Consider the following 24959-nt stretch of genomic DNA (forward strand, 5'->3'; position numbering starts at 1 on the left):
TTTCATTTTTAAAATGTAAGAAACCAATATTTCTTGTTCTCTGATAATAGTTAATCTTTCTGGACAGTGTGATATGTACTGTTTTACTCTGCATTAGTTTTATCTGTAATATCTCACTTTTTATATTTTATTTTCCAGTTAATATGGAGGATTGGATTTAATTAGTATGCTTAGTATGACTTTACTTGGAAGGCATATATTTAAAGAGAGACAACCACACAGATATATACATAAAGTTAAAATTTTCACTCTCAAGGGAAAAACATTTAAATATCAGAGGTGTAATGTGTGAATGACTAATAATAATCATATTGCATTGTGAGATTCACCCACCCAAATATTTTCTATTAAAAAGAAAGGATTAGAAATTTGGAGAATTTCCAATGATAAATTTGTTCTCATTATGTTATATCAGAAACACCATGAAAGGTCAGGACCTGAGCAAGGGAACTGAATATAAGGAAAAAATAGGGAAGCATTTAAAATGCAAGAATAAATTATTTCCCTTTATTATAATTACTTCATTTTAAGAAAGGTTGTACTCAGACATAAAGTTAAACTAAGTCTTCTGTTGAAATGAGTGAGAATGAATGAATAAATATATATACATATATATATATATAATATATATGCATGTATAAATATATATGGAGTCAGTGAGGATTAAAATTTTTATCTTAATTCTCTAATTCTTTCTACTGCCATTATCTTCATTTCTAGCTGTTGTTTTTTTTACCTAAAATTTGAAAATAAAAATAGAGAAAGAAAAGACTAGAGAAAGAATAATCCATTCACATGCTCCACTAGGCTCTATCCAAAACCCCTTGTCAAGGGATTAACCCTTGCAGAATAAATTGGACTAGCTATGCTCTCTGATGCCAGAATGTAGGGAGGCATGATATAGATATAAATCCAGTTGAAAACATGTTAAAATCGTGAAAATCTTTAACTCCATATGAAAAGAAGATTTAAAAATTAAATATTTCAAACTTTATGAAAAACTATAGCTTATCAATTTTTTTTCTTGGTCATTATTGTCTTGTTTAACAAATCAGATCTTATATAATTGACCATTGTAACGATTAGAATGATGCCACCTGCTGGAGACTTAATGTAGAAAAGCTCCGCCATGAGTTGAAGGTCTTTGAGGCAAGACCATGTGTCTTTTCTTTGGCATCAGGGAGTGATGTTTGCTTGTGGGAAGAAGAAGGGGGGAACCTGGCACTCTGACTCTCGTTCTTTCCTGTGGACTCCTGAGGAGAGCAGAGCTAGGAATGCCCTCTCCCTTTAATAGATAGATGAATGTAGGCCTTTCTCTCCCTCTTTACCAAATTCTTATTCTCCTTAATAAATGCTTAAAAGCCTAACTCTTGATAAAGCTTATCATTCATTGGTGACCACTCATTAGATATGTTAGACAGACTAGCTAGAATTTTAGCCTTAACACCATACAAGTGAAAATTTCCTTTTATATTCATTTCACAATTACAAATAGCTCAGCTTTATTTACTATGCCAATTGAAAAAAAAAAGCATTGTGAACTTTTGGAAAAATGAATCTTCTCAACAATATTATACAGGGTTACCAAGTGCAAGAACTGGAGTTGAAGGAACAAATTTCAAATCCCAGCTCTACAAATTAATACTCAGGTGACTGAAGATCTGTGACCATGGACAAGTTTATTTAACATATATTATATAATTTCCTTATCTATAGCACCTGGGTGTTGGATTAGGTGACCTTTAAAGTTTTCATTCAACAATTATGATCATGAATATTTGTATAATTATTTTTTTCTTATTTGACTGGTCTAAAAGACTCAGTCTAATGTTAAAGTATTAAGACTGGGCCTGGGGGGCAGGTAGATGATAAAGTGGATAAAGCACTGGTCCTGGATTCAGGAGGACCTGAGTTCAGATCCAACCTCAGACACTTGATGTCACACTAGCTGTGTGACCCTGGGCAAGTCACTTAACAACAACAACAAAAACAACAACAACAACAACAAACAAACCGTAATATCATTGATATCATTTTGACTAAATCAGTTAATTTGAAACTGACCATTTCAGGCATTTCAATTAATCTGAACAAATATATTGTGTATCTTCATACAAAGTTTAAAGTTGATTTTTGTCTGTGTCTCAGTCTTTGTATTATGTGTATTTCAGATTCTGTGGGTACTGAAAGATGATGAGAAAGTTTCATCCAATAACAAAAGGAAATAATTGGTTCATTGGATATATCGTAAGGATAAGGGTAGGAACTCAGCCTATGATTTCATTGGTATAGAATACTCCCAGGTTAAGAAATTTCTTCTATGAATGTAGATCAGCATTTTTTTATATAATAAAACGTTTTTATTTAATGTTTTGTGTTCCAAATTTTGTCCCTACTTAGCTCCTTCTCCTTTTAACCTTTCTGAGATAGTAAGCAATCAGATATGGCTTACACATGTGCAATTATGCAAAACATTACCATTTTAATTATTCTGTACCAGAAAATTCGAATAAAGGAACAAAAAAAGTGAGTCAAAAATAGCATGCTTCAAAATGTGTTCCATCAATATCAGTTCTTCTTTGACAGTTGATAGTATAGTTTTGGGGGATTGTCTTGGATCATTTTATTGCTAAGAATAATTACATCATTTACAGTTGTTCACCAAAAAAATGTTGCTTTCTTAGTGCACAATGTTCTCTTGGTTCTGCTCACTTCACTATACATCAGTTCATACATGTTTTTCCAGGCCTTTCTGAAATCGTCTTGTTTGTCATGTTTTATATCACAATGATATTCTATCACCTTCATATACCATAGCTTGTTTAGCCGTTCCCCCAATGATGGACATTCCAAAAAAAGAACTGCTACAATTTTTTTTTTCATGAAATAGGTCTTTTTATCTTTTGGGAGATGTCTTTGGAATATAAACATAGCAATAGACCCTTTGTGCCTATTCCCAAATTGCTCCAAGTTCCAAATGGCTCCACAATTTCAAATTGTTCTCCATAATGTTTGGATCTTTTCACAATTGCACCAACAGTACATTAGCATCCCAGCTTTCCCACATCCCCTTCAATATCTAATATTTTCTTTTCAATTCTTTATATATACACATATATATGTATATATATATATATATAATATATTTGTTGTGAGGTGATACCTCAGAGTTATTTTAATTTGCATTTCTCTGATCAGTGGTGATCTAGAACATTTTTAATGATTATACATAGCCTTGATTTCGTTCTCTAAAAACTACCTGTTAATATCCTTTGGCTATTTATCAAATGGGAAATGACTTGTATTTACATGTATATATGATTCCACTCTCTATATAATTGAGAAATGATGCCTTTATGAGAGATGCTTGTTTCAAAAATTCTTTCCCAATTTTCTGTTTCCCTTGTAATCTTTGTTTACTTTAGTTTTGTGTGTACAAAAATTTTTTAATTTCATAGAGTTAAAATAACCTATTTCACATTTTTTAACTCTCTATATCTTCTTTGATCCTAAATTTTCCTCTGACCACAAATATGACAGATAAATGATTCCATGCTCTTTCAATTTGTATATGGTATTATCTATTATTTATAAATCTTTTTTTCACAATTATGCATTTACTGTGTATACCCTGTACCCAAAGTATCCATAAGCATTTCATAAGTCAAAATGTTTCCAAATTACAAGTTATTAATAGAAGTAGCAATCAAGTTAAAAAAAACATGCAGAAACCAGCCAGTATCTTAGCAAATAATATTGAATTAAATCCCACAAGTTGAGTAGAGTCAATTGTCTAAGAAAGTTAATGTAGCATATGGGCCAGAAGTGCATTGTTCAATAGTTTTTTTTTAATTATAAAAGTATTTTATTATTTTCCAGTTACATGTAGAAATATTTTTCAACATTTGTTTTTATAAGATTTCTAGTTCCAAATTTTTCTCCCTCTCTACCCTCCCTCACCTCTTCCAAATACAGTAAGCAATCTCATATAGGTTATATATGTACAATCACATTAAACATATTTCTGCATTAGTCTTACTCTGAAAAAAGAATCAGAGGAAAAAGGAAAAACCTCAAAAAATAAAAACAACAGCACCCAAAACAAAAGAAATACTATGATTCAATCTTCATCCATATTCTGCAGTTCTTTTTTTTTTTTCTGGATTTGGAGTGGATTTTCCATCATGAGTCTTTTGGAACTATCTTCTACCATTGTATTGCTGAGAAAATCAAGTGTATCAGAGTTGATCAACAAGTAATGTTGATGATACTGTTCTCCTGGTTTTTACGACCATGATTTTTGGCAAAACAAAAAGAGGGATGTAAAGAGTTAATTGTGATTTGAGGTTTCTGTGATCCCATCTTTGGCTAAAATTAGAAGCCCTGCTTCATGCCCTGGCCAGTGTAGCCACCTCCATACCAGCACAGTGCTCTAACTACTGGCTGTAGCCATTGCCATGGCACTGCAACTCATGTCATTACCACACACTGATGCCTACATGGGCCTGCAAAATTATAATGACTAGAAGCCCAGTGAGGGTAGTCATGTGACTGTCAATCAGGGCTACCCAATTAGCTTCGGGCTGTGTGCAGAAGGCACAGGGTTTCCTGGGAAGGAGAATGGAGGAGATTGTCCATTCTGGCATGTGAGAGGGAGATAGAAGGGACACTGCCATTTTGCTCTTTGGGAACAGCTGAGTTTGGTTAGTGTGATTCAAAGTCATAATATTTTCCTTCCCCTATTCCCTGTTCCCCTTGTTCCTAATCTTCCTTGTGTTTTAAATTTGTTCTTGTTAATAAACCCTGTTTCTTTTTTTTTTAAAGAGGTTAATCTCCTTCCCTACCCCAATATTACAACAAGCTGCCTAACACTCCCCAATTAAAATGTGGCCCTTACAGATTGGCTCATCTCACTCATCATCAGTTCATGCAAGTCCTTCCAGGTTTCACTAAAATCCACCAGCTCATCATTTCTTAGAGCAAATTAGTCTTCCATTAAATTAATATAGCACAAATTGTTCACCCTTTCCCCAATTGATGAGTAACCCCTCAATTTCTAATTTCTTGCCAGCACAAAAAGAGCAGTTATAAATATTTTTGTACATGTGCGTCCTTTTCCCTTTTCCATGGTCTCCCTGGGAAAAATACTTAATAGTGGTATTGCTGGATCAAAGGGTATTCACAGCTTAATAGTCCTTTGGGCATAATTCCAAATTGCTCTGCAGAATCGCTGAATCAGTTCACAACTCCACCAACAATGCATTAGTGTTCCATTTTTTCCACAGCTTCCCCAACATTTATTATTTTCCTTTTTTCTAATATTAGCCAATCTGATAGGTATCATGTGGTACCTCAGAATTGTATTAATTTACATTTGTTTAATCAAAAGTGATTTAGAGCTTTTTTTTCATTTGGCAATAGATAGCTTTGATTTCATCAGAAAACTGCCTGTTCATATCCTTTCACCATTTCTCAATTGGGGAATGACTTGGATTCTTATAAATTTGATTTAGTTTCCTATATATTTTAAAAATGTGGCCTTTATCAGAACTACTGTCCATAAAAATTGTTTCTCAGCTTTCTGCATCCCTTCTAATTTTGGATACATTGCTTCTGTTTGTACAAAAACTTTTTAATTCAATATAATCAAAATCATCCATATTGTATTTCATAATATTCTCTGTCTCTTCTTTGGTCATAAACTGTTCTCCTTTCCAAAGATCTGAAAGGTACACTATTCCTTCCTCTCCTAATTTACCTATGGTATCACCTCTTATGTCTAAATCATGTACTCATTTTGACCTTATTTTAGTATAAGGTGTAAGATGTTGGTCTATACCTAGTTTCTGTTATGCTCTCTTCCAGTTCTCCCAACAGTTTTTGTCAAATACTGAGCTTATCAAACAATACATTATTATAGTCATTTATTACTGTGTCTCTTGTGCTTAGCCTATTCCATTGATCCTCCACTATATTTCTTAGCCAGTACCAAAAACAGTTTTGATGACTGCCACTTTATAGTAGAGCTTTAGATTTGATATGGCTATCTCACCTTCCTGTGCATTTTTTTTCCATTGGTTCCCTTGATACTCTTGAACTTTTTGTTTTTCCAGATTAATTTTGTCATTATTTTTTCTAGCTCTATAAAATAATTTTTAGGTAGTCTTATTGGTATGGCACTGAATAAGTAAATTAATTTAGGTAGAATTGTCATTTTTATTATATTAGCTCAGCCTATCCATGAGCAATGAATATTTATTCCAATTATTTAGATACCATTTGATTTGTATGAAAAAGTGTTTTGTAATTGTGTTCATAGAGTTCCTGGATTAGTCTTGGCAAGTACACTCCCAAGTATTTTATATTGTCAACTGTTACTTTAAATGGGATTTCTTTTTTCTATCTCTTGCTGTTGGATTTTTTTGGTCATGTTTAGAAATGCTGATAATGTATGTGGATTGATTTTATATCCTGCTATTTTGCTAAAGTTGTTAATTGTTTCAAGAAATTTTTGAGTTGATTCTCCAAATGAATTTTGTTATTACATTTTCTAGCTCTATAAAATAATTTTTAGGTAGTCTGATTGGTATGGCACTGAATAAGTAAATTAATTTAGGCAGTATTGTCATTTTTACTATATTAGCTCTGCCTATCCATGAGCAATTGATAACTTTCCAATTATTTAGATCTGATTTGATTTGTGAGAAGAGTGTTTGGTAGTTGTGTTCATAGAGTTCCTGGGTTTGTCTTGGCAAGTAGTCTCCCAAGTATTTTATATTATCTATTGTTACTTTAAATGGAATTTCTCTTTCTATCTCTTGCTGCTGGACTTTGTTGGTCATGTATAGAAATGCTGATGATTCATGTGGATTTATTTTATATCCTGCTACTTTGCTGAAGTTGTTCATTGTTTCAAGTAATTTTTGAGTTGATTCTCTAGGATTCTTTAAGTATACCATCATATCATCTGCCAAGTGTGATAGTTTTGTTTCCTTCTTGCCTATTCTAATTCCATCAATTCATTTTTCTTCTCTGATTGCTAAAGCTAACATTTCTAGTACAATATTAAATAACAGAGATGGTAATGGACATCCCTGTTTCACCCCTGATCTTATTGGGAAGGCCTCTAACTTATCTCCATTACATATAATGCTTGCTGATGCTTTTCCATAGATACTGCTTATTATTTTAAGGAAAGCTCCACCTATTCCTAAGATCTCTAGTGTTTTTATTAGGAATAGGTTATGTATTTTGTCAAAAGCTTTCTCTGCATCTATTGAGATAATCAAATGATTTTGGTTAGTTTTATTATTGATGTGATTGATTATGTTAATAGTTTTCCTAATGTTGAACAAGCCCTGCAGTCTTAGTAAAAATCCCAACTGGTCATAGTGTATTATCCTGGTGATTACTTTCTGTAATCTCCTTGCTAATATCTTATTTAAGATTTTAGCATCAATATTCATTAGGGAAATTGGTCTATAATTTTTTTTCTTTGTTTTGGCTCTGCCTGGTTTTGGTATCACCACCGTGTTTGTGTCATAAAATGAATTTGGTAGAACCCCTGCTTCACCCATTTTTCCAAATAATTTGCATAATATTAGAAGTATTTGTTCTTAGAATTCACTTGTAAACCCATCTGGCCCTGGAGATTTTTTCTTACGGAGCTCATTATTGGCTTGTTCAACATATCTTTCTAATACCGGCTTATATAAGGATTTTATTTCCTCTTCAGTTAAATTGGGTAATTTGTATTTGTGTAAATATTTATCCATTTCATTTAGATTGTCAAATTTATTGGCATACAGTTGGGCAAAATAGTTCCTAATTATTGCTTTTATTTCCATTTCATTGGTGGTGAAATCACCCCTTTCATTTTTGATACTGATAATTTGGTTTTTTTTCTTTTTTAAAAAAATCAAATTAATGAATGGTTTACCTATTTTATGTTTTTTCATAAAACCATCTCTTAGTTTTATTAATTCTATAGTTTTCTGGCTTTCAATTTTATTAATTTCTCCTTTAATTTTCAGAATTTCTAATTTAGTATTTAATGGAGCATTTTTAATTTGTTCTTTTTCTGGCTTGTTAAGTTGCATGCCCAATTCATTGAACTCCTGTTTCTCTATTTTATTGATGTAAGCAGTTACAGCTATGAATTTTCCCCTAAGCGCTGCTTTAGCTGCATCCCATAGATTTTGCTATGTTGTCTCATTATTGTCATTGTCTTGGATGAAATTATTGATTGTTTCTATGATTTGTTGTTTGACCCACTCATTCTTTAGAATGAGATTATTTAGTTTCCAATTAATTTTCAGTCTACCTTTCCATGGCTCTTTATTACATGTAAATTGTATTGCATCATGATCTGAGAAGGATGCATTTACTATTGTTGCCTTTCTTCATTTGACTATGAGGATTTTTTGCCCTAATACATGGTCAGATTTTGAATATGTGCCATGTACCACTGAGAAAAAGTTATTTTTCTTTCTATCCCCATTCAATTTTCTCCAGACATCTACCATATCTAACTTTTCTAACATTCTATCCACCTGTCTCACTTCTTTTTTTTTTTGGGGGGGGGGAGGTGTGAGGCAATGGGGGTTAAGTGACTTGCCCAGGGTCACACAGCTAGTACATGTCAAGTGTCTGAGGCCAGATTTGAATTGAGGTCCTCCTGACTCCAGGTCCAGTACTCTCTATCCACTGTCCCATGTGAGATTTAAAATTGGATACAAGAGCAATAAACTCCTTTTTTATCTTTCCCTTATGTATCCCCCAGACAGTAAGTTAAAGAAGCCTCTGCGCTTTAGTTAGAGCTTTTATTGTTTGGGAATTACAAGGTGATGTTGATTAGAGAGATAGGAAAGTAGAAATAGAAACAAATAGGGGCAGCTAGGTGTCGCAGTGGATAAAGCACCAGCCATGGATTCAGGAATACCTGAGTTCAAATCTGGCCTCAGACACTTGACACTTACTAGCTGTGTGACCCTGGGCAAGTCACATAACCCCCATTGCCCCCCCACACACACACAAAAATAAAATAAAATAATAAATACAAACAAATAGTCTTAGATCTAAGCTTAGTCTATATTCCGTATAGAACTCACCAAAAACCCAAGGCCATCTCTGAGGCTGAGAACCATGTCAAGCACGTGCTGTTACAAGGACCAGGTGGAGTCTAACCTGAGTCAGCATCTGTGTGTGCAGAGCAAGACAGCAGGTGAGGATTGGGGGGGCGGGGGGGGGGGGGGAACATCACTTCTGTTCTCTCCTTGCCTTTAAGCTCGAACCCTGGAAGTGGAGTGCTTAGCAGATGCACTGGCGGGTTCGTCACAGTCTCCTCCCTGAAAGGATGGTCCTTCAAAAAGCTGGCGTCTTTCAGTTATTGCTAAATGACTGTTAAAAAAATTTCACTTTTTTACCACACCCACCTAGCTGCCCCTCTCACTTCTTTCTCATTTATTTTGTGGCTAGGTTTATCTAATTCTGAGAGGGGATGATTCAATAGTATAGTTGTGCTGTATATTCCCTCTTGTAACTCATTTAACTTCTCTAAGGCTTTGGATGCTATACCACTTGGTGAATACATGTTTAGTGTTGATATTACTTCATTATCTATGGTACCTTTTAGCAAGATGTAGTTTCCTTCCTTATCTCTTTTAATTAGATCTCTTTTTGCCTTTGTTTTGACTGAGATAAGGATTGTTACTCCTGCCTTTTGACTTCAGCTGAAGCATAATATATTCTGCTCCAACCTTTTACCTTTACTTTGTATTTCTCTACATCAAATGTGTTTCTTGTAAACAACATATTGTAGCATTTTGTTTTTTAACCCACTCTGCTATTCACTTTCCGTTTATGGCAGAGTTCATCTCATTCACATTCACAATTATTATTACTGTCTCTTTCCCTGCATTTTATTTACCCCCTTTGTACTTTTTTCCTCTTCTTTTTACCCTATTCCTCCTCACCAATGTTTTGCTTCTTGCCCATGCCTCCCCCTATCTGCCCTCCCTTTTATCTGCCCACCTCCCTTTTCTTTGCCCTTTTCTGGTCTGCTTCTGCTTTCCCTTCTATTGGCCCCCACTTTTCCCCTTACCCTTTTACTTCCCTAAAGAATAAGCTAAATTTCTTTATCTTTGTATCTAATCTAATGAGAGTAAGGTGAAAGAATGTTAACCCCTCCAAAATTGTAAAAGTAGTAAGCAGTAGAGTTGGGATTTCTTTATTTTGGGCCAGGGGCGGGGGGGGGGGGCAGGGCAATAGGAGTTAAGAAACTTGCCCAGGGTCACACAGCTAGTAAGTGTCAAGTGTCCAAGGGAAGATTTGAACTCATGTCCTCCTGAATCCAGGCGCTTTATCCACTGTGCCACCTAGCTGCCCCTAGAGCTGGGATTTCAAACACAAACCTTCAGTCCCATATTCTGTGCTATTGCTTCTGAACCTGTTAGATTTTGAAAAAGAAAGAAAACAACAACAACAAAAACTAACAATTCATTCTTCTAATCACTAAAAAATTATTTTCACATTTGGCTCTCCAGCAGAAGGTTTCAAGTGTGATGGCAGCATATTCATAATAAAAGGTACATCATCTGCCATTTGATTTTCAGCCTATGAATTATCCCCACCTCCACCTTACCCCCAGCCTATTGTCTCATTAATGTGGGGCTCTTTGTTGGTCAGGAAAATATCATTGCCAATGCCTGTTGGGAATTTTTCTGAAACATATAAAGACTTCTGAGCAAATAACTTCTTCAGGATGATATATGCAATATAAGCATGCCCCATATTGCACAGTAGGAATTTCAGGTAAATGTAGTTTTCTCAGCTAAAGGAGAGATTGAGAGACTCTATTTCATTATCCATTAGGTCACCAAAGTGTTTTTCCTAAGGTGCAGGTTCAACCATACCATATTCCCATACTTAACAAACTCCAGTGGTTTGTTATCACCTCCAGAAAAAAAAAAAAAGATACTCTGGCATTCAAAACCTTTCATAGCCTAGTTCTTTTCTATCTTTCCAATCTTCTTACATTTTATTACCCTACATATACTCTTTCATCTAGTGACACCCCCCCCCCCAGCTATTCCAGGCACAAGATAACCCATCTCTCAGCTCCAGTCACTCTCTCTGACCATCCTCCAAGTATAGAATGTTCTTCCCATTACTCAACTCCACCTAATGACTTCCCTGGCTTCCTTTGGAACCCAAATAAAATCCTATTTTTAGAGAAAACCTTTTTCAACCCCCTTAATTCTAGTGCCTTCTTTTTCTCTCTTCTAGCTATTGCCTATATATATATATATATATATATATATATATATATATATATATATATATAATAGTAGGCTTCTGCCAGTCGAGGATGACCATGGATCAGTGCCTTGAAGCACAGTGTGGCTGTGCAACCCAATATGGGAGCCACAGCTCCTGCCACAATGAGGACATCAGAAAACTGCATTCTCTGTTGCCCTTGGGCTCCTGTGTCTCATTCACTTTTCTTCCTGCAGAGCTTGGAGGTCCATCTCAGCTGCACGCAAACTGCTCCTGAGTACTGAACTCCATTGGGCACAGTCCTTGGCCATCTCCTCCCAGCTGCTGATGTCTATTCCCAGAGCCCTCAAGTCTCGCTTGCATACATCTCTGTAGTGAAGCTGGGGGCATCCAACAGGTCTTTGGCCTGAGGCTAACTTGCCATAGAGTAGGTCTTTAGGAATGCTCATGTCTTGCATGCAATGCACGTGACCAAGCCAGTGCAGCAGTAGCATGTAGATGCTCAGAAGTTGCATGTGTTGGAGCACTTCTGTGTTGGTGATCCTATCTGACCAAGATATTCCAAGGTTGCACCAAAGACAGCACATGTGGAAGCTGTTAAGCTTCTTCTCTTGTCTAGTGTATGTAGTGCATGTTTCGCTGCCATACAGTAAGGTACTCAGGATACATGCTCTATAGATGGCAAATTTGGTTCATCCTGTCAGTTTACTGTTTGCCCAGACAGGCTTGGCAAGCTTAGACATTTTTGAAGTAGCTTTCCCAATCCTCTGATCTCAGAATCAAGTAACAAATTGTCACTAACAATAGAGCCAAGATACGAGATAAGTGTGTGTGTGTGTGTGTGTGTATATGTGTGTATATATATATATGTATATATATATATATATATATATATATATATATATATATATATATATATATATATCAAGATTGCTATCTCATTCATTAGATTTTAAACTCCCTGAGGGCATGGATTGCCTTTTGCCAATGTAGACACTTAATAAATGTTTATTGATTGCTTGAATGTCTCAGATAGGGGCTATTTGGAACAGGGAAACTGCTCTCATTTAACTAAATGGATCCTGCCTCTCCTGTTCATCCAGTATCTCTTGAGACCTGGGGAAACTGCATTTTCCCTACAGATACAGAACTATAGTTGTCACAGATGGGAAATGAATCCAGGATTACCTGATTCTTAGGCTGGTTCTCTATTCATTATGACATACTGTACTTTCCTCTGTCCCCTAAGTAAGAATGGATAGAGACAAAAACAACAGAAACAACATAGAAGATGATCCAATTCAACAAATATTTCTAAAATGCCTGCTGTAAGCAAGAATCCTTACGGAAATCTAGCAAAGGAAAGAAGTCAATCCTTTTCTCATGTCTATGAAGTGGGCTACTCTTCCTGGTTCTAAGAAAATCCTATCTAATATACCTTCATATCCATGCAGCCACCCATCCTGCTCCAAAACCTTTGACTTTGAAAAATGAAAGGAACGTGGAAAAAATAAGTGTTTAGTAGACCACTAACTCCTAGAACTGGGAAAGTTTGCCATAATAGGTTGTACTAGGTAAGCTTTAAAGGAAACCTGCAGTTGGAAGTGAGGAAGGAATGTTTGGCAGGTATAAGAAAAGGCACACAAATAGAAAATGAAATGCCAAGTTCAAGCTTGTGTATATTGTTTATATTGCACTATTTCTCACCTAAATGAATTTTCTTATAAGGAGCTATCTATGTTTTGTTGTTGTTGTTTTTCTTTTCTAGCAATTGGAAACATCTCATTGACTAGAACTATATAAAAAAGACATGGAGAGAAAGTCTTAGTTTTCATAAGAAAGGATGATGGATCAAATGAGTTCTTAGAAATGTGTACATACTACATTAAGCTGAAGTATATCAGTTATAATTATAAGCTTGTAATTGAAAATTCTAGCATTTTGCAGATTGTTACTTTGGTCATGAAAAGCAGTTTTTTTGTTATCCTTTTAGGTAGGACACATTAAAGTAGTAATATTTACACTTAATTTCTATTTAGCTTTTAGAAGTAGGGGGAAAATGAATGACTAATGTTAACCTGGGAAATTAATGAAATAATCAATATGGGAGAAATAAGATCTTTAATCAGGACAGAGGAGTTATTACTCAGAATATTACAAAGCAAGAATGCTAGGAATATCCAAAGATGGGGACTGAGGACAGGGTTTATATGGGGTAACAACACAAAGGGAACTATGATACTGTCCTTGAGTTAAGTATAGAAACTACTTACCTCTAAATAGAAACTACTTAATATAAATGGATGCTTTTACATAATAACCTAAAGTCCAGGACTAAGGTGGGGAACCTTTGGGAGGGGATAGTTTGGGGGAGATCCTTAAGACAATCAAGGGTATGGAATTGACAAAGATTGGTAAGTCCGAGGCAATTGGCCTGGATATGGGGAATAGGTGGGGATCAGTCAGTTCTCAGTAAATTGTGGTTATCACTAATTTGAAGAGTTTTAGTAGAGGACCCACTGTGCTCTGAATTTTATGTGATTTATTTAGCAAAGATTAAAAGCTAGGGATGCTATTAATACTAAAGGGTGAAAAGTGAATTCATAGAATTATGATAATATTCTATGCTCACTGAGTTTAATATCAGCCTGAGATATCTCTGAGGGCACTGGTAGTTTTCCTGAATGTTCAACAAAAACTAAATTATATACACATCAAAGAATGATGGAATTTAGAGTTGGTTAGGGGCCCATGAAGGAATCTTTTCCATAACATGGTAAAATACTCAGAATTAAATTGTAACTAAGGAAAAAAAATGTCATAAGATAAATAAATATTCTGAATTAGAGAAGCACAATGAGAGACAACACCATCCTAATGTGATTCTTTATGTCTCTAGAGATATCTTATCTTCTCTGTTGTACTTAACTCAGAAAGATGTCCAACTGCTTCTTTAGTCTTCTCTCAGTTTGAAGTGCTGAGCAGAATTTTGATGTGGGATGACACTTATCTACGAATATCCTAAATTGGAACAAAGATAACAAAGGGAAAAATGTTAATACCCTTATCTTCTGGGAAGAAATGAGGAATTGTTTAAAAACAGATGGGGGAGAAAATCACCTTCCCAGGAAGAAAGTTAACTGTCAAGGGCATTTGATATGTGACTGAAATAGGGAAAAGAAGCAGAAACAGAACCAGAGAGTTTTTTGATTCAACCAAACATCTGGTGTCATTCTTGTTAATCAAAGTATTTGGGGATATAGAAGAGGGGATTGCTTAGTAGTTACTCAGATGGATTAATGGAGAGTAGATAAACACCACAAGGATAAATGCTGAGCAATCTGGAGAGAAATTGACAGTGAGAAACTAAGAAGTATTTTGGAGGAGGTAAAATTAATTTATATTATTTTCACACACCTTTGAAAAAAATTGAGTTGGTGATATATTCATGAGATTGTGACAACTTTGGAAAATAAGAAAAGCAGAGCACACAAAGACAGAACTCAAGTGGTTAAGATATTATTGTGCCCAATCATTTATTAAGAAACTGCTATGGGGAAAATAGGGAAGGGTTTGGGATGGGGGTTCTTAGGAATTCTTCTTTAATGAATTATACCCTTTTGCACACAAATCCAATTAGAATGAAATAATAGTTTATTTAGATGCTAGGGAAAGGAAACCAAGAGAAAGGTACTTGGACTTCTCATGGGAAGAAGGCATGGCACAGAGATGTGGCTCTCTAAAATACATATCTCCCTGAGCAGGAGACAGTCAGACATTTTTATAGAGGACCATGAGGTGATCATCTGACTGTGGAAAGTTCCCTTATTGGGGAAGGACCATCCCTCACTGGTGGTGGCTAGGGGAAGTTGGGTGAAGGACGGTTCAGGATATCTCAAGCCATCTCGGTCTTCCTCATGCCACAAAGGCAACAGCCACACCTATTCTTATCTCCCAGAGGGGTGGGAGAGACTGGAATGAAAAGTGGTGGTCCTGGAGCTAATTCAGGCAAGATCCAGTGGAACTATCTCTTTAGGTGTGTCTGTCCTTTCCTTTAGTTTCTGAAGGAGAAGGTTCTTTGATTTTCCCCAGAAAACTTCTGAGGGACCCAGGGGCCCATAAAAGAAACTATAATTATTTCAAAATTTTGTCTTCAAGAATATGTTTAAAAAAAAGAATATGATTGATATTTGTTTTGTTTATTGAAAATATTGATAATTCCTTCTGTTTACGGATATCATGATGTTATACTTCCTCTTCCCAATGGAGATCATCATTTTTTCCTATATTTCAGGAGAAATTTTAGTTTCTAGGAAAATCAGAGAGAGTGAAGCAAGAAGTAAAAAGCTACCTAGAGTGTCTAGAAATAGAGAAATATCTATAAATCAGTCTAAGTTAAACAATGGGGTTATGCATAATTAGGTAACTGGATGCCATATTATAAATTTGTATCTGATTCTGTCTCATGCATAAATTCACTTTTAACACTTTCAGCTATGAAAATACAAGGATGTATATGGCTAGAAACAGTCGGATACTTAACGTTATCCCTAAGCACCCATTCCTCTTAGATTTGAGTTACAAACATGTAGTAGACCAGAAACAAGATAATTACCTTTGCGCATGACCCATACAAGTCACATTACAAAGCAAAGAAAAAGTTTATAGAAAATGGGCATAGTAAAAATAAAACAAAAAATATATATAAGTTGGAGTAGAGGAGAGAAGGGAAGATTTTTAACTAATAACAAATAAGAAGAGAATGAAGGAACAACAGAAGTAAAGAAAGAAATGTGTGTCTTTTGTCTATATATGTGTGTGTGTATATATATATATATATATACACATATATTCATACACATATATGTGTATACACACATATATACATATAAGTTGGTGTATGGGTATAGGTAGATATAGATAGATAAGTCAAAATAAATCTATTTAAGTAAAACCACCTAAATGGGAAAGGAGTTTACCTTGAAGATGGTAACCAGAATATAGATTTGGCTTAATTAATTTCATTCAATTCTTAACACACAGAGCTGCCTATAGTTGGAATAGTGGGTTTACCCTAACTGGAAATATTCAAGTAAAGGCTTTATAATGAATTTTGGGGGAGATAATATTTGGCATTCTTTGCCAGAGTAGATTGGTGTAGATGGATTCTGAGGTCCCTTACAACTTCTTATATTTAATTACTTTCTGATTTCTTAAATATGCATCAGAGAGAACTAGGCCATGGAGTCAGAAAGAACTGATTTTAAATTGGGCTTCACACACTCACTAGTTGTGTGATCCCAGTCAAGTCACTTAACTGCTTTCTGTCTTTGTTTCCTCATGGGAATAATAATAACACCTACCTTTCAGTATTGTTCTGAAGTTAAAAATGAGACAGTAAGGGGCAGCTAGATGTCACAGTGGTTAAAGCACTGGCCCTGGATTCAGGAGTACCTGAGTTCAAATCCAGCTGCAGACACTTAACACTTACTAACTGTGTGACCCTGGGCAAGTCACTTAACCCCCATTACCCCACAAAAAAAAAATGAGATAGTATTTGTAAAGTGTTTAAAGAGTACCTGGCATATAATGTGCACTCAATAAATGCTTTTTCCCTCCTTCCCCCATCTAATTATACCTGTAGAAATAGAACACTACAAATATTCCTCCAACATTATACAGCGTTAAAATTTCATCAATATTTTTTTTAAATTTCAGTTTAATACAGTTAAATGTTGATTTAGCAATATGTATGACAGATTCCCCTAAGACAATGATGTGTCACCTTAACTGCAGGATAGCTGAAGTGAATGCAGACTGATTTCAATGAAACTTCTGTTAGAATATTCAAAGAAGTTATATAGTGGAGAAAGAGCCATAGGAAAAAAAAAGTGTAGACAGAGAGAATGATGAAGGTTTACAGGAGAGGTACAGGAGTGGCACCTTCAGTGTATGGTACAGGATCTTTCTCCCATTTTGTCCAAACAGTAGTACCTAAGTTGGTACAATGTTGAAGCTCATTCTGCACCAGAACATGCATACATTGTGCAACAGATTTGAAAGAATAATCAATAATGGTGCTGTACTCTATATCCTAGAGTCTTCTACTTAGATTGCAATAGCCAAGTGTAATCTTCAGTCTCTAGATAATATCCTTCAGTAGGTATCAGAAAGCATATGACTGAGGAACAGCTCCTTTGCCCCATAAGTATCCCATTACTAAGTTTCTACATTCCCCCAAGTACCACTGTGCTTAAGTTTGCTATCAGAGTTCCCCAGTAACTGGATTCCTCCCCTTGAACCTGAATTTCTGTACAAATAATGTCTTCTGCCAGTTCCAACAAGAATCCTAAAAATTTTCTCTATACTATGGCAAATGAGTATTGTGTTCTTCAAACATTTTGTTTAAAAAACTCTAGTGAGGGAGAACCAATTCCTGAGGTGACATTTTTTGGGTAGATCTTGTTCTCAGGAAAGTTTTCCTTGCATCAATTTGAAATTAATCATTCTACAGTTTACATTTATTAAATTTAATTCTGCCTTCTGGAACCAGAGAAAAAAATTAATCTCTCTTTCACATAACAGCACTAAAATACTTGAAGAAAGCTATCACCTCCTATACAAGCTAAACTTCTCCACTTTCTTCAGTTAACTTTCACCTGCTTTGTCACAGGCCTTCCTTAAAATGCCAATCAACAAACATTAAGTGTCTACTATGTTCCAGACCTTTGTTAAGTGTTGAGGATATTAAAAGAAGGAAAAGGTGGTTCCTGCCTTCAAGATACTCATGATATAATGGGGGAGATAACAAGCAAATAATAACCTTACATGGTTGTCAGGATCAAATGAGATAATATTTGTAAAGAGTTCATACATAGTGGGCACTTAAATTATTATTCCCTTATTTCCATATTCATCCATGTCTCCAACCTGAGCTAGTCATTAGATATTCTAGACATTTTCTTTTTACATTGCATATAGTTGTTTAAAACATTTATTTTTCATTGAAACAGAATAATTTACTCCTATGAGTCATCTCAGTCAAAGTTAACATTTTTGTTAGTTTTTTCTGGGAACAAGCTAGGTATTTTCTCAATTGGTACTTTGTTGTCAACATCCAGAAGTTCTAAAAAAAATCATATTTCTTTAGCAAAATAGCAGATTTATTTGTTGTTATGTCATATTTCTAGAATCTCTATATGAACTAAGGGAAGCCAAAAATATCAAAATTACAAACTACAGTATAAGGAGTAGTCAGAGGATATAGGTCCAAAACTTCAAATCAAAAGGAAGTGGTAACTAAGAAGAAATTGATGAGCTGGATGCTGAGACAATAAAACTGCACTATAAATATGAAATTAGAAAACTAAAATAAGACTCAGATGTGGCAACCATAATCAATTCTTAAGGAAAGTCTGGTTTATGAGTGAAAAATAAAATAGTATTAAAATGGAAAATGTTTTATATACCATACTTGTTTATTTAATTCAAACATGTCCTTGACATTTCCTTAGGAATGAGAAGATGTCTATTTGGAATGACTGAGGGACTTAGTCACATCCTCCTCTGAGATTTTAGTTGTTTTAAACTATTAATCTAAATTGAATCCAAATTTTGAGTGATCCAAGAGAGAATTTTTGGTTAATCCTCTGCAGCACCTCAGAAAAGGATTGTTCTGGGCTGATCTTGACTTAGGTTAGTGTTCTAATAATTTAGGTTTGATACTGGAAAAAAATAAAATGTTTGTAAATCATTTAATAATAAACAAACAAAAAAGGTTTACTTAGTCATTGAAAAAAGTTTATATGATGAAAATAGGCAATTAGGAGACTTTGAGTTGATTTGTCTAATGAAAACTCTTACAACATCACTCAAGAATCTGATCATAATTTAGTGCCCTCTTCTGATTTCTTTATTTCTGATTTTATAGATATTTTCTTCTGATCACACCCTCCGAATTTTTAGGCTTTGTTCTTAAGTGGTAAGGAAGTGGTGTCAACAGCCTGTTCTTTTAGTTCTCTCATCCAAACAAATCCTAAGAAAAACTATCTATACTTTTAAAGGAAAATTCTCCAAAGCTTAAGAGATTAAAAATGGGGGAGGGAAAGAATACACAAAATTATTATACAAAAAATAATTTAAAATCACTGAGAAACAAAATAGTGATCTAGAGCCAAACATCTTGGAGAATGAAGTCGAGTGGGTCCTAGAAAAAATTGTTAATAAGGCTAGTGTGGGGGGCAGCTAGGTGGCACAGTGGATGAAGCACTGGCCCTGGATTCAAGAGTACCTGAGTTCAAATTCAGCCTCAGACACTTCACACTTACTAGCTGTGTGACCCTGGGCAAGTCGCTTAACCCCCATTGACTCACAAAAAAAAAGTAAATTAAAAAATAAGGCTAGTGTAGGTGATGAATTCTAGTTGAGCTATTTAAAACCCTAAAAGGTGATGCTGTTAAAGTGTTGCACTCAATATACCACCAAATTTGGAAAATACAATGGCCTTTGGGTTGGAAAAGATCAGTTTACATCCCTATCCTAAAGAGGGAGAAAGTCAAGGAATGTTCAAATTACCAAATAGTTGGGTGCATTTCACACATCAGTAAGGTTATACTTAAGAAACTGCAATAACGTACAGCAATATATGAACCAAGAATTACTAGAGGGGTAGCTAGGTTGCTCAGTGGATAGAACACTGGCCCTGGATTTGAGAGGACCTGAGTTCAAATCCAGCCTCAGAAACTTAACATGTACTAGCTGTGTGACCCTGGGCAAGTCATTTAACCCCCAATTGACTCACAAAAAAGGAGGAAAAAAATAATTATTAGAAGAGCAGGCTGGTTTTTGAAGAGGGAAAAGAAGTAGAGAACAAATTGTCAACTTTCACTTTATTATAGAGAAAATAAGAGAGTTCTAGAAAAAAAAATTATTTCTGCTTCTTTGTTGTGTGTCATTTGAAGTATTTTGGGGCTACCCATCTCTGTCCTAAGATATTGGGGAATTTAACTGGGATTTCTAATATATTGCTGCTTATAAATTAGGAATTATTGCCATAGAATTTATTAATCATATTAAATGTTAGTAAAGAGTTGACTGCATTTAAGGCAAGCCGAAAAACCCCAGCATCATAGAGAGTGAGTATATAGCACCCCAAATTCAGAGGCCCTACATTACCTAGAGCTGGATAGTAGAAGGCAGCACCTGGCTGCATCCTCCAGAGTCCCAGCCAAGAGAGAGGGTAAGAGAATGTAACCTTCCTGCTGTCCAAAGGAGAGGTGTCCCTTCCACACTTCTCCAAGCTAATTGGCTAACATCATGCAAATCTATTGGTTTACTGAACTTGAGGGTGGTCCATTTTAAAATGATCAGGACATACTGAGGTTAGATTCCAGAGGACAGACCCTCTGAAAGGAAAAAAGGCTTTCAGATAGGTGCAGTTAAATATATATTGTCTCTACTGAATTAATATGATTTCCATTTCTAAGAAATGTGGGCTGTCTGAAAAACCAGTCAAAGCCCCAGAGTAAAGAGGGGTTTCTGGGTCCCCCAAAACCCCATTATTAATAACAGTTTTCTCATATTTCTGTGGATCACAAAAAAATGTGTCAAGTCCTCAAAGAGATGGGAGTACCAGATCATGTTACTTGACTCCTGAGAAACCTGCCAAAGAAGAAAAGGTTGGAAATATTAAAATGGAATAACTGATTGGCTTAAGATTAGAAAAGGAGTCATACTATTTAGTTTATATTCAGAGTGCATCATGTGAAATGCCAGGTTGTATGAATTAAAAGCCAGAATTCAGGTTGTTGGAAGAAATAACAATAATCTCAGATATAAAGACAATACAACTCTGATGGCAAAAAGTGAAGAAGAACTGAGAAGCCTCTTTTGGGGGTGGGGGGTGAGGCAGTTGGGGTTAAGTGACTTGTCCAGGGTCACACAGCTAGTAAGTGTTAAGTGTCTGAGGCTGGATTTGAACTCAGGTCCTCCTGACTCCAGAGCCAGTGCTCTATCCACTGTGCCACCTAGGTGCCCCTGAGAAGCCGCTTAATGGAGGTAAAAGAAGAGAGACTAAAAGCTGGCTTGAAGCTTAGCATAAAAAAAATAAATAAATAAAACAAAACAAAAAAACACTAAGACCTAGGCAATTGGTCCCATCACTTCTGGGCAAATAGAGGGAGAAGAAATAGAGTCAAATTTTATATTTTTATATTCAAAGATCACTAAAAATGGCAATGGCAACCATAAAATTTATATATGTGTGTGTGTATACATATATAAATTTATATATGTGTGTGTGTATATGCTTGCTCCTTGGAAGGAGAGCTATGGAAAATCTGGACAGTTTACTAAAAATCAGAGACTTCACCTTGACAGCAAAAGTCCATATAGTCAAAGCTATGTTTTGTTGTTTTCCAGTAGCAATATATGGTTGTGACTATAAAGAAATCTGATATTTTTGTGATGGCAAAGAATTGGATATTGAGAGGATGCCCACAAATTGGGGTATGGCTGAACAAGTTGTGGTATATAACTGTGATAAGAAATGTTGAGCAGTCAGATTTCAGAGTGGTATATAACTGTGATAAGAAATGTTGAGCAGTCAGATTTCAGAAAAACCTGAAATGACTTAAGCGGACTGATGCTGAGTTAAGTAAGCAGTACCAGAACATTGTACACAGTAACAGCAGCATTGTGTGATGATAAGCTGTGAAAGATTTACCTCTTCTCTGTAATACAGTGATCCAAGACAATTCCAAAAGACTCGTGATGGAAAAAGCTCTCCACATCCAGAAAAAGAACTGTGGAATCTGAATGCAGATTTAAACATACTATTTTTATTTTTTTATTTCTTTCTTGAGATTTTTCCATTTTGTTCTGAATCTTCTTTCACAACATGAATAATGTGGCAATATGTTTAATGCAATTGTATATATATAACCTATATCAGATTATGTGCCATTTTGGGGGGGAGAGAGGGAAGGAAGGGAAGGAGAAAAATGTGGAACTTAAAATCTTATAAAAATGAATGTTGAAAACCATCTTTACATGTAAGTAGAAAAAATAAAATAATATTAAGATTGAAAGAAAATAAACAACAAAAAAAGCTAGGTGCTACAGAACTGACACTTTCAAATTGTTTTGCTGGAGAAGACTTTTTAGAGTCCTTTGTCAGCAAGGAGAACAAATGAGTCAATACTTAAAGAAATTAATTCAGGCTATTCATTGGAAGGTCAAACACTGAACCTGGAGCGTAAATAATTTGGCCACATAATGAGAAGACAGGATTCATTGGAAAAGACCCTGGTATTAAGAAATATTAAAGGCAAAAGAAAAAGGGTGATGTCAGAGGATGTGATGAATAAAGACTGAGAGATGATGCAGAATAGAAGGGTCTGGCATGCTATGGTCCATGGCATCATGAAGAGTCAGACACAACAGTGTGATTAAAAAAGAACAACAATGAGGTCTTGAGTTAGAATATTGTTCCTACTCACAAGAAAATTGTTAGCTTCAAAAGTTATGGGAAATTTTGGACAGCCTATCTTGCTCATCAGAGTACTAACATTATTTCTCAGAGGGCAATATCTGTTGGAAGCCTGATAAGAGCCCAGGGCAGAGAAAAAAAATTTAAAAAATTTATAATGTTTCCAAATAGAGCTTTCTGGCTACCCCCACAAAGAAGAATAAAAGGACTTTTATTACCTAGAAGCTATGAGTTACCCCTTTGTCACTTGCACCTCCTAAAACTTCAGTCTACTTCCCCCTGGATTTAATATGTAATTGTGGGAGAATGAGTTGATTTTTTTTCAAGAATGTTTCATATTGATTCTTTTTACTATACCATCTAATAAATACCTGTTTCTTACTGGCTTACTCATTGTTATCACTGATAATCATAAGAGAAAAGACACATCAGTAGTGATTGTAGTATTGAAAGACATCCCAGACTCAGTATGCCTACCAAACTCTTAGGAGAGGGAGCCAACTTTGGTCTGTCTTTGGACCTGACTTGTCATTGCATGTGGGAACTGAGATAAGAGAGTTTCTACATATAGAAAAAACAAACGTTATTGATTAAATTTTCCATTTCTTTGTTTTAAGATAACGTAGTTGATAAAGCTTTTAAAGTTTTATGTACCCTATCCAATGGCTCAGTACGTATGATATTGATATATGTAGTATAGGTAAATTCTGGTATAAAAACCTCCTCCTATGATGCATTCTTGTCTGCAACTTTCAGTCCTACTGAGTTGTTTAGACAATGAAAGTTGAAATGACTTACCTATGATCTCAGTGTTGGTAGAGGTCAAAGGCAGAATTTAAACAAGATTTTTTGGACTTCAAGACTAGTTATTGATCTACCATTTCATGTTTCCTTTTCTTCAAGTTTCCAAGACTTTTAGCAAATTTTGGTTTATTTACAGACATATTAACATTAACCTCGAAAGAATTTAAACTGTAAATTCATCCCTATGTTGTTGAAACACATCATAGCATAAAAGTGAGCTTACTAAAGAGAAGCAGCTATAATCTTATTGGTAGTATTTACATGATGCAGAATGACACTTTAAAAAATAAACAATATAAATCACAGCATGGCTAAATATGAAGCATATATTTTAGCTGTTATATCTCCCATTAGAATGTTCACTGAAGGAAAGGGCTGTTTTTGGCTTTCTCTGTATCCCTAGTGCTTATTATAATTCCTGGAATATAAGAAACAGTTAATAAATGTTTGTTGAATGACTGAATGACCAATTTGAATTTTTGCTGACTGCCTTCAGTTTGACTTTTAAGCACTGCCAACTTACCTTTGGTTTTATTTATGTCTAAGCAGATTGTCATTCACACAATTTGTTAAGGATTTCAGGATTAGTTTAAAGCATTATAATAATTCTTTCTTGAAAACCGAGCCTCTTCTTTTTTCTTCCTATCTCTATAGCATACCCTACGCCTATTATCTTTTTAAGAACACAGAGCATATAGTTGCAAGCTAAGTTACTGAAACAAATTGATTTGCATCCACTCATTTTGTGACCTACTCATCAGATAAACACCTTGAAACTCTTTGTAATACTTTAAATTTAGAAGAGCTCTGAAAATATGTTAAAATTACTTGAAAGTAGAAAGAAAAATCAAATCATTGGGAAGAATAAATGGTTTATAGGACTTTAATAGTTCTATAATAGCATTTCCTCAACCTCTATCCCTTTATGCTATGCCTCCCCTTAATAAGGCCACTTGAGTTAGTAGTACATTTACAATAGTAATTATATGAAAACATGAAAAATAATAAATCTAGATTAACAGCATATCCATAGACAGGAAGCTTTCTCTGATAGTATTGCTGGAATCAAAAAAGAGAGGGAAGGAAACAAACATTTATTAAGTACCTACTATGTCCCATGTACAGTGATAAGCACTTTACAAATATGATCTCATTTAATACAACAGCCCTGGAAAGTGGGTGCTATTATTATCTCCATTTTCCAACTGAGCAAAATTAAGTGGCTTGACCAGGGAAACAGCTAATAAATATCTGAGATCAAATTTGAATGCAGCTCTTCCTGAGGAACTCCAGGGAACATCATGACTCTGATAGGATAAACTGATCAACTGACATCTCATTACCATGCAGACTGACTCAGGCTTTAATATTCAATGCCTCCCCAAATCCC

This window comes from Dromiciops gliroides, chromosome 3, assembly GCF_019393635.1.
Source record: "Dromiciops gliroides isolate mDroGli1 chromosome 3, mDroGli1.pri, whole genome shotgun sequence".
Lineage (NCBI taxonomy): Eukaryota > Metazoa > Chordata > Mammalia > Microbiotheria > Microbiotheriidae > Dromiciops > Dromiciops gliroides.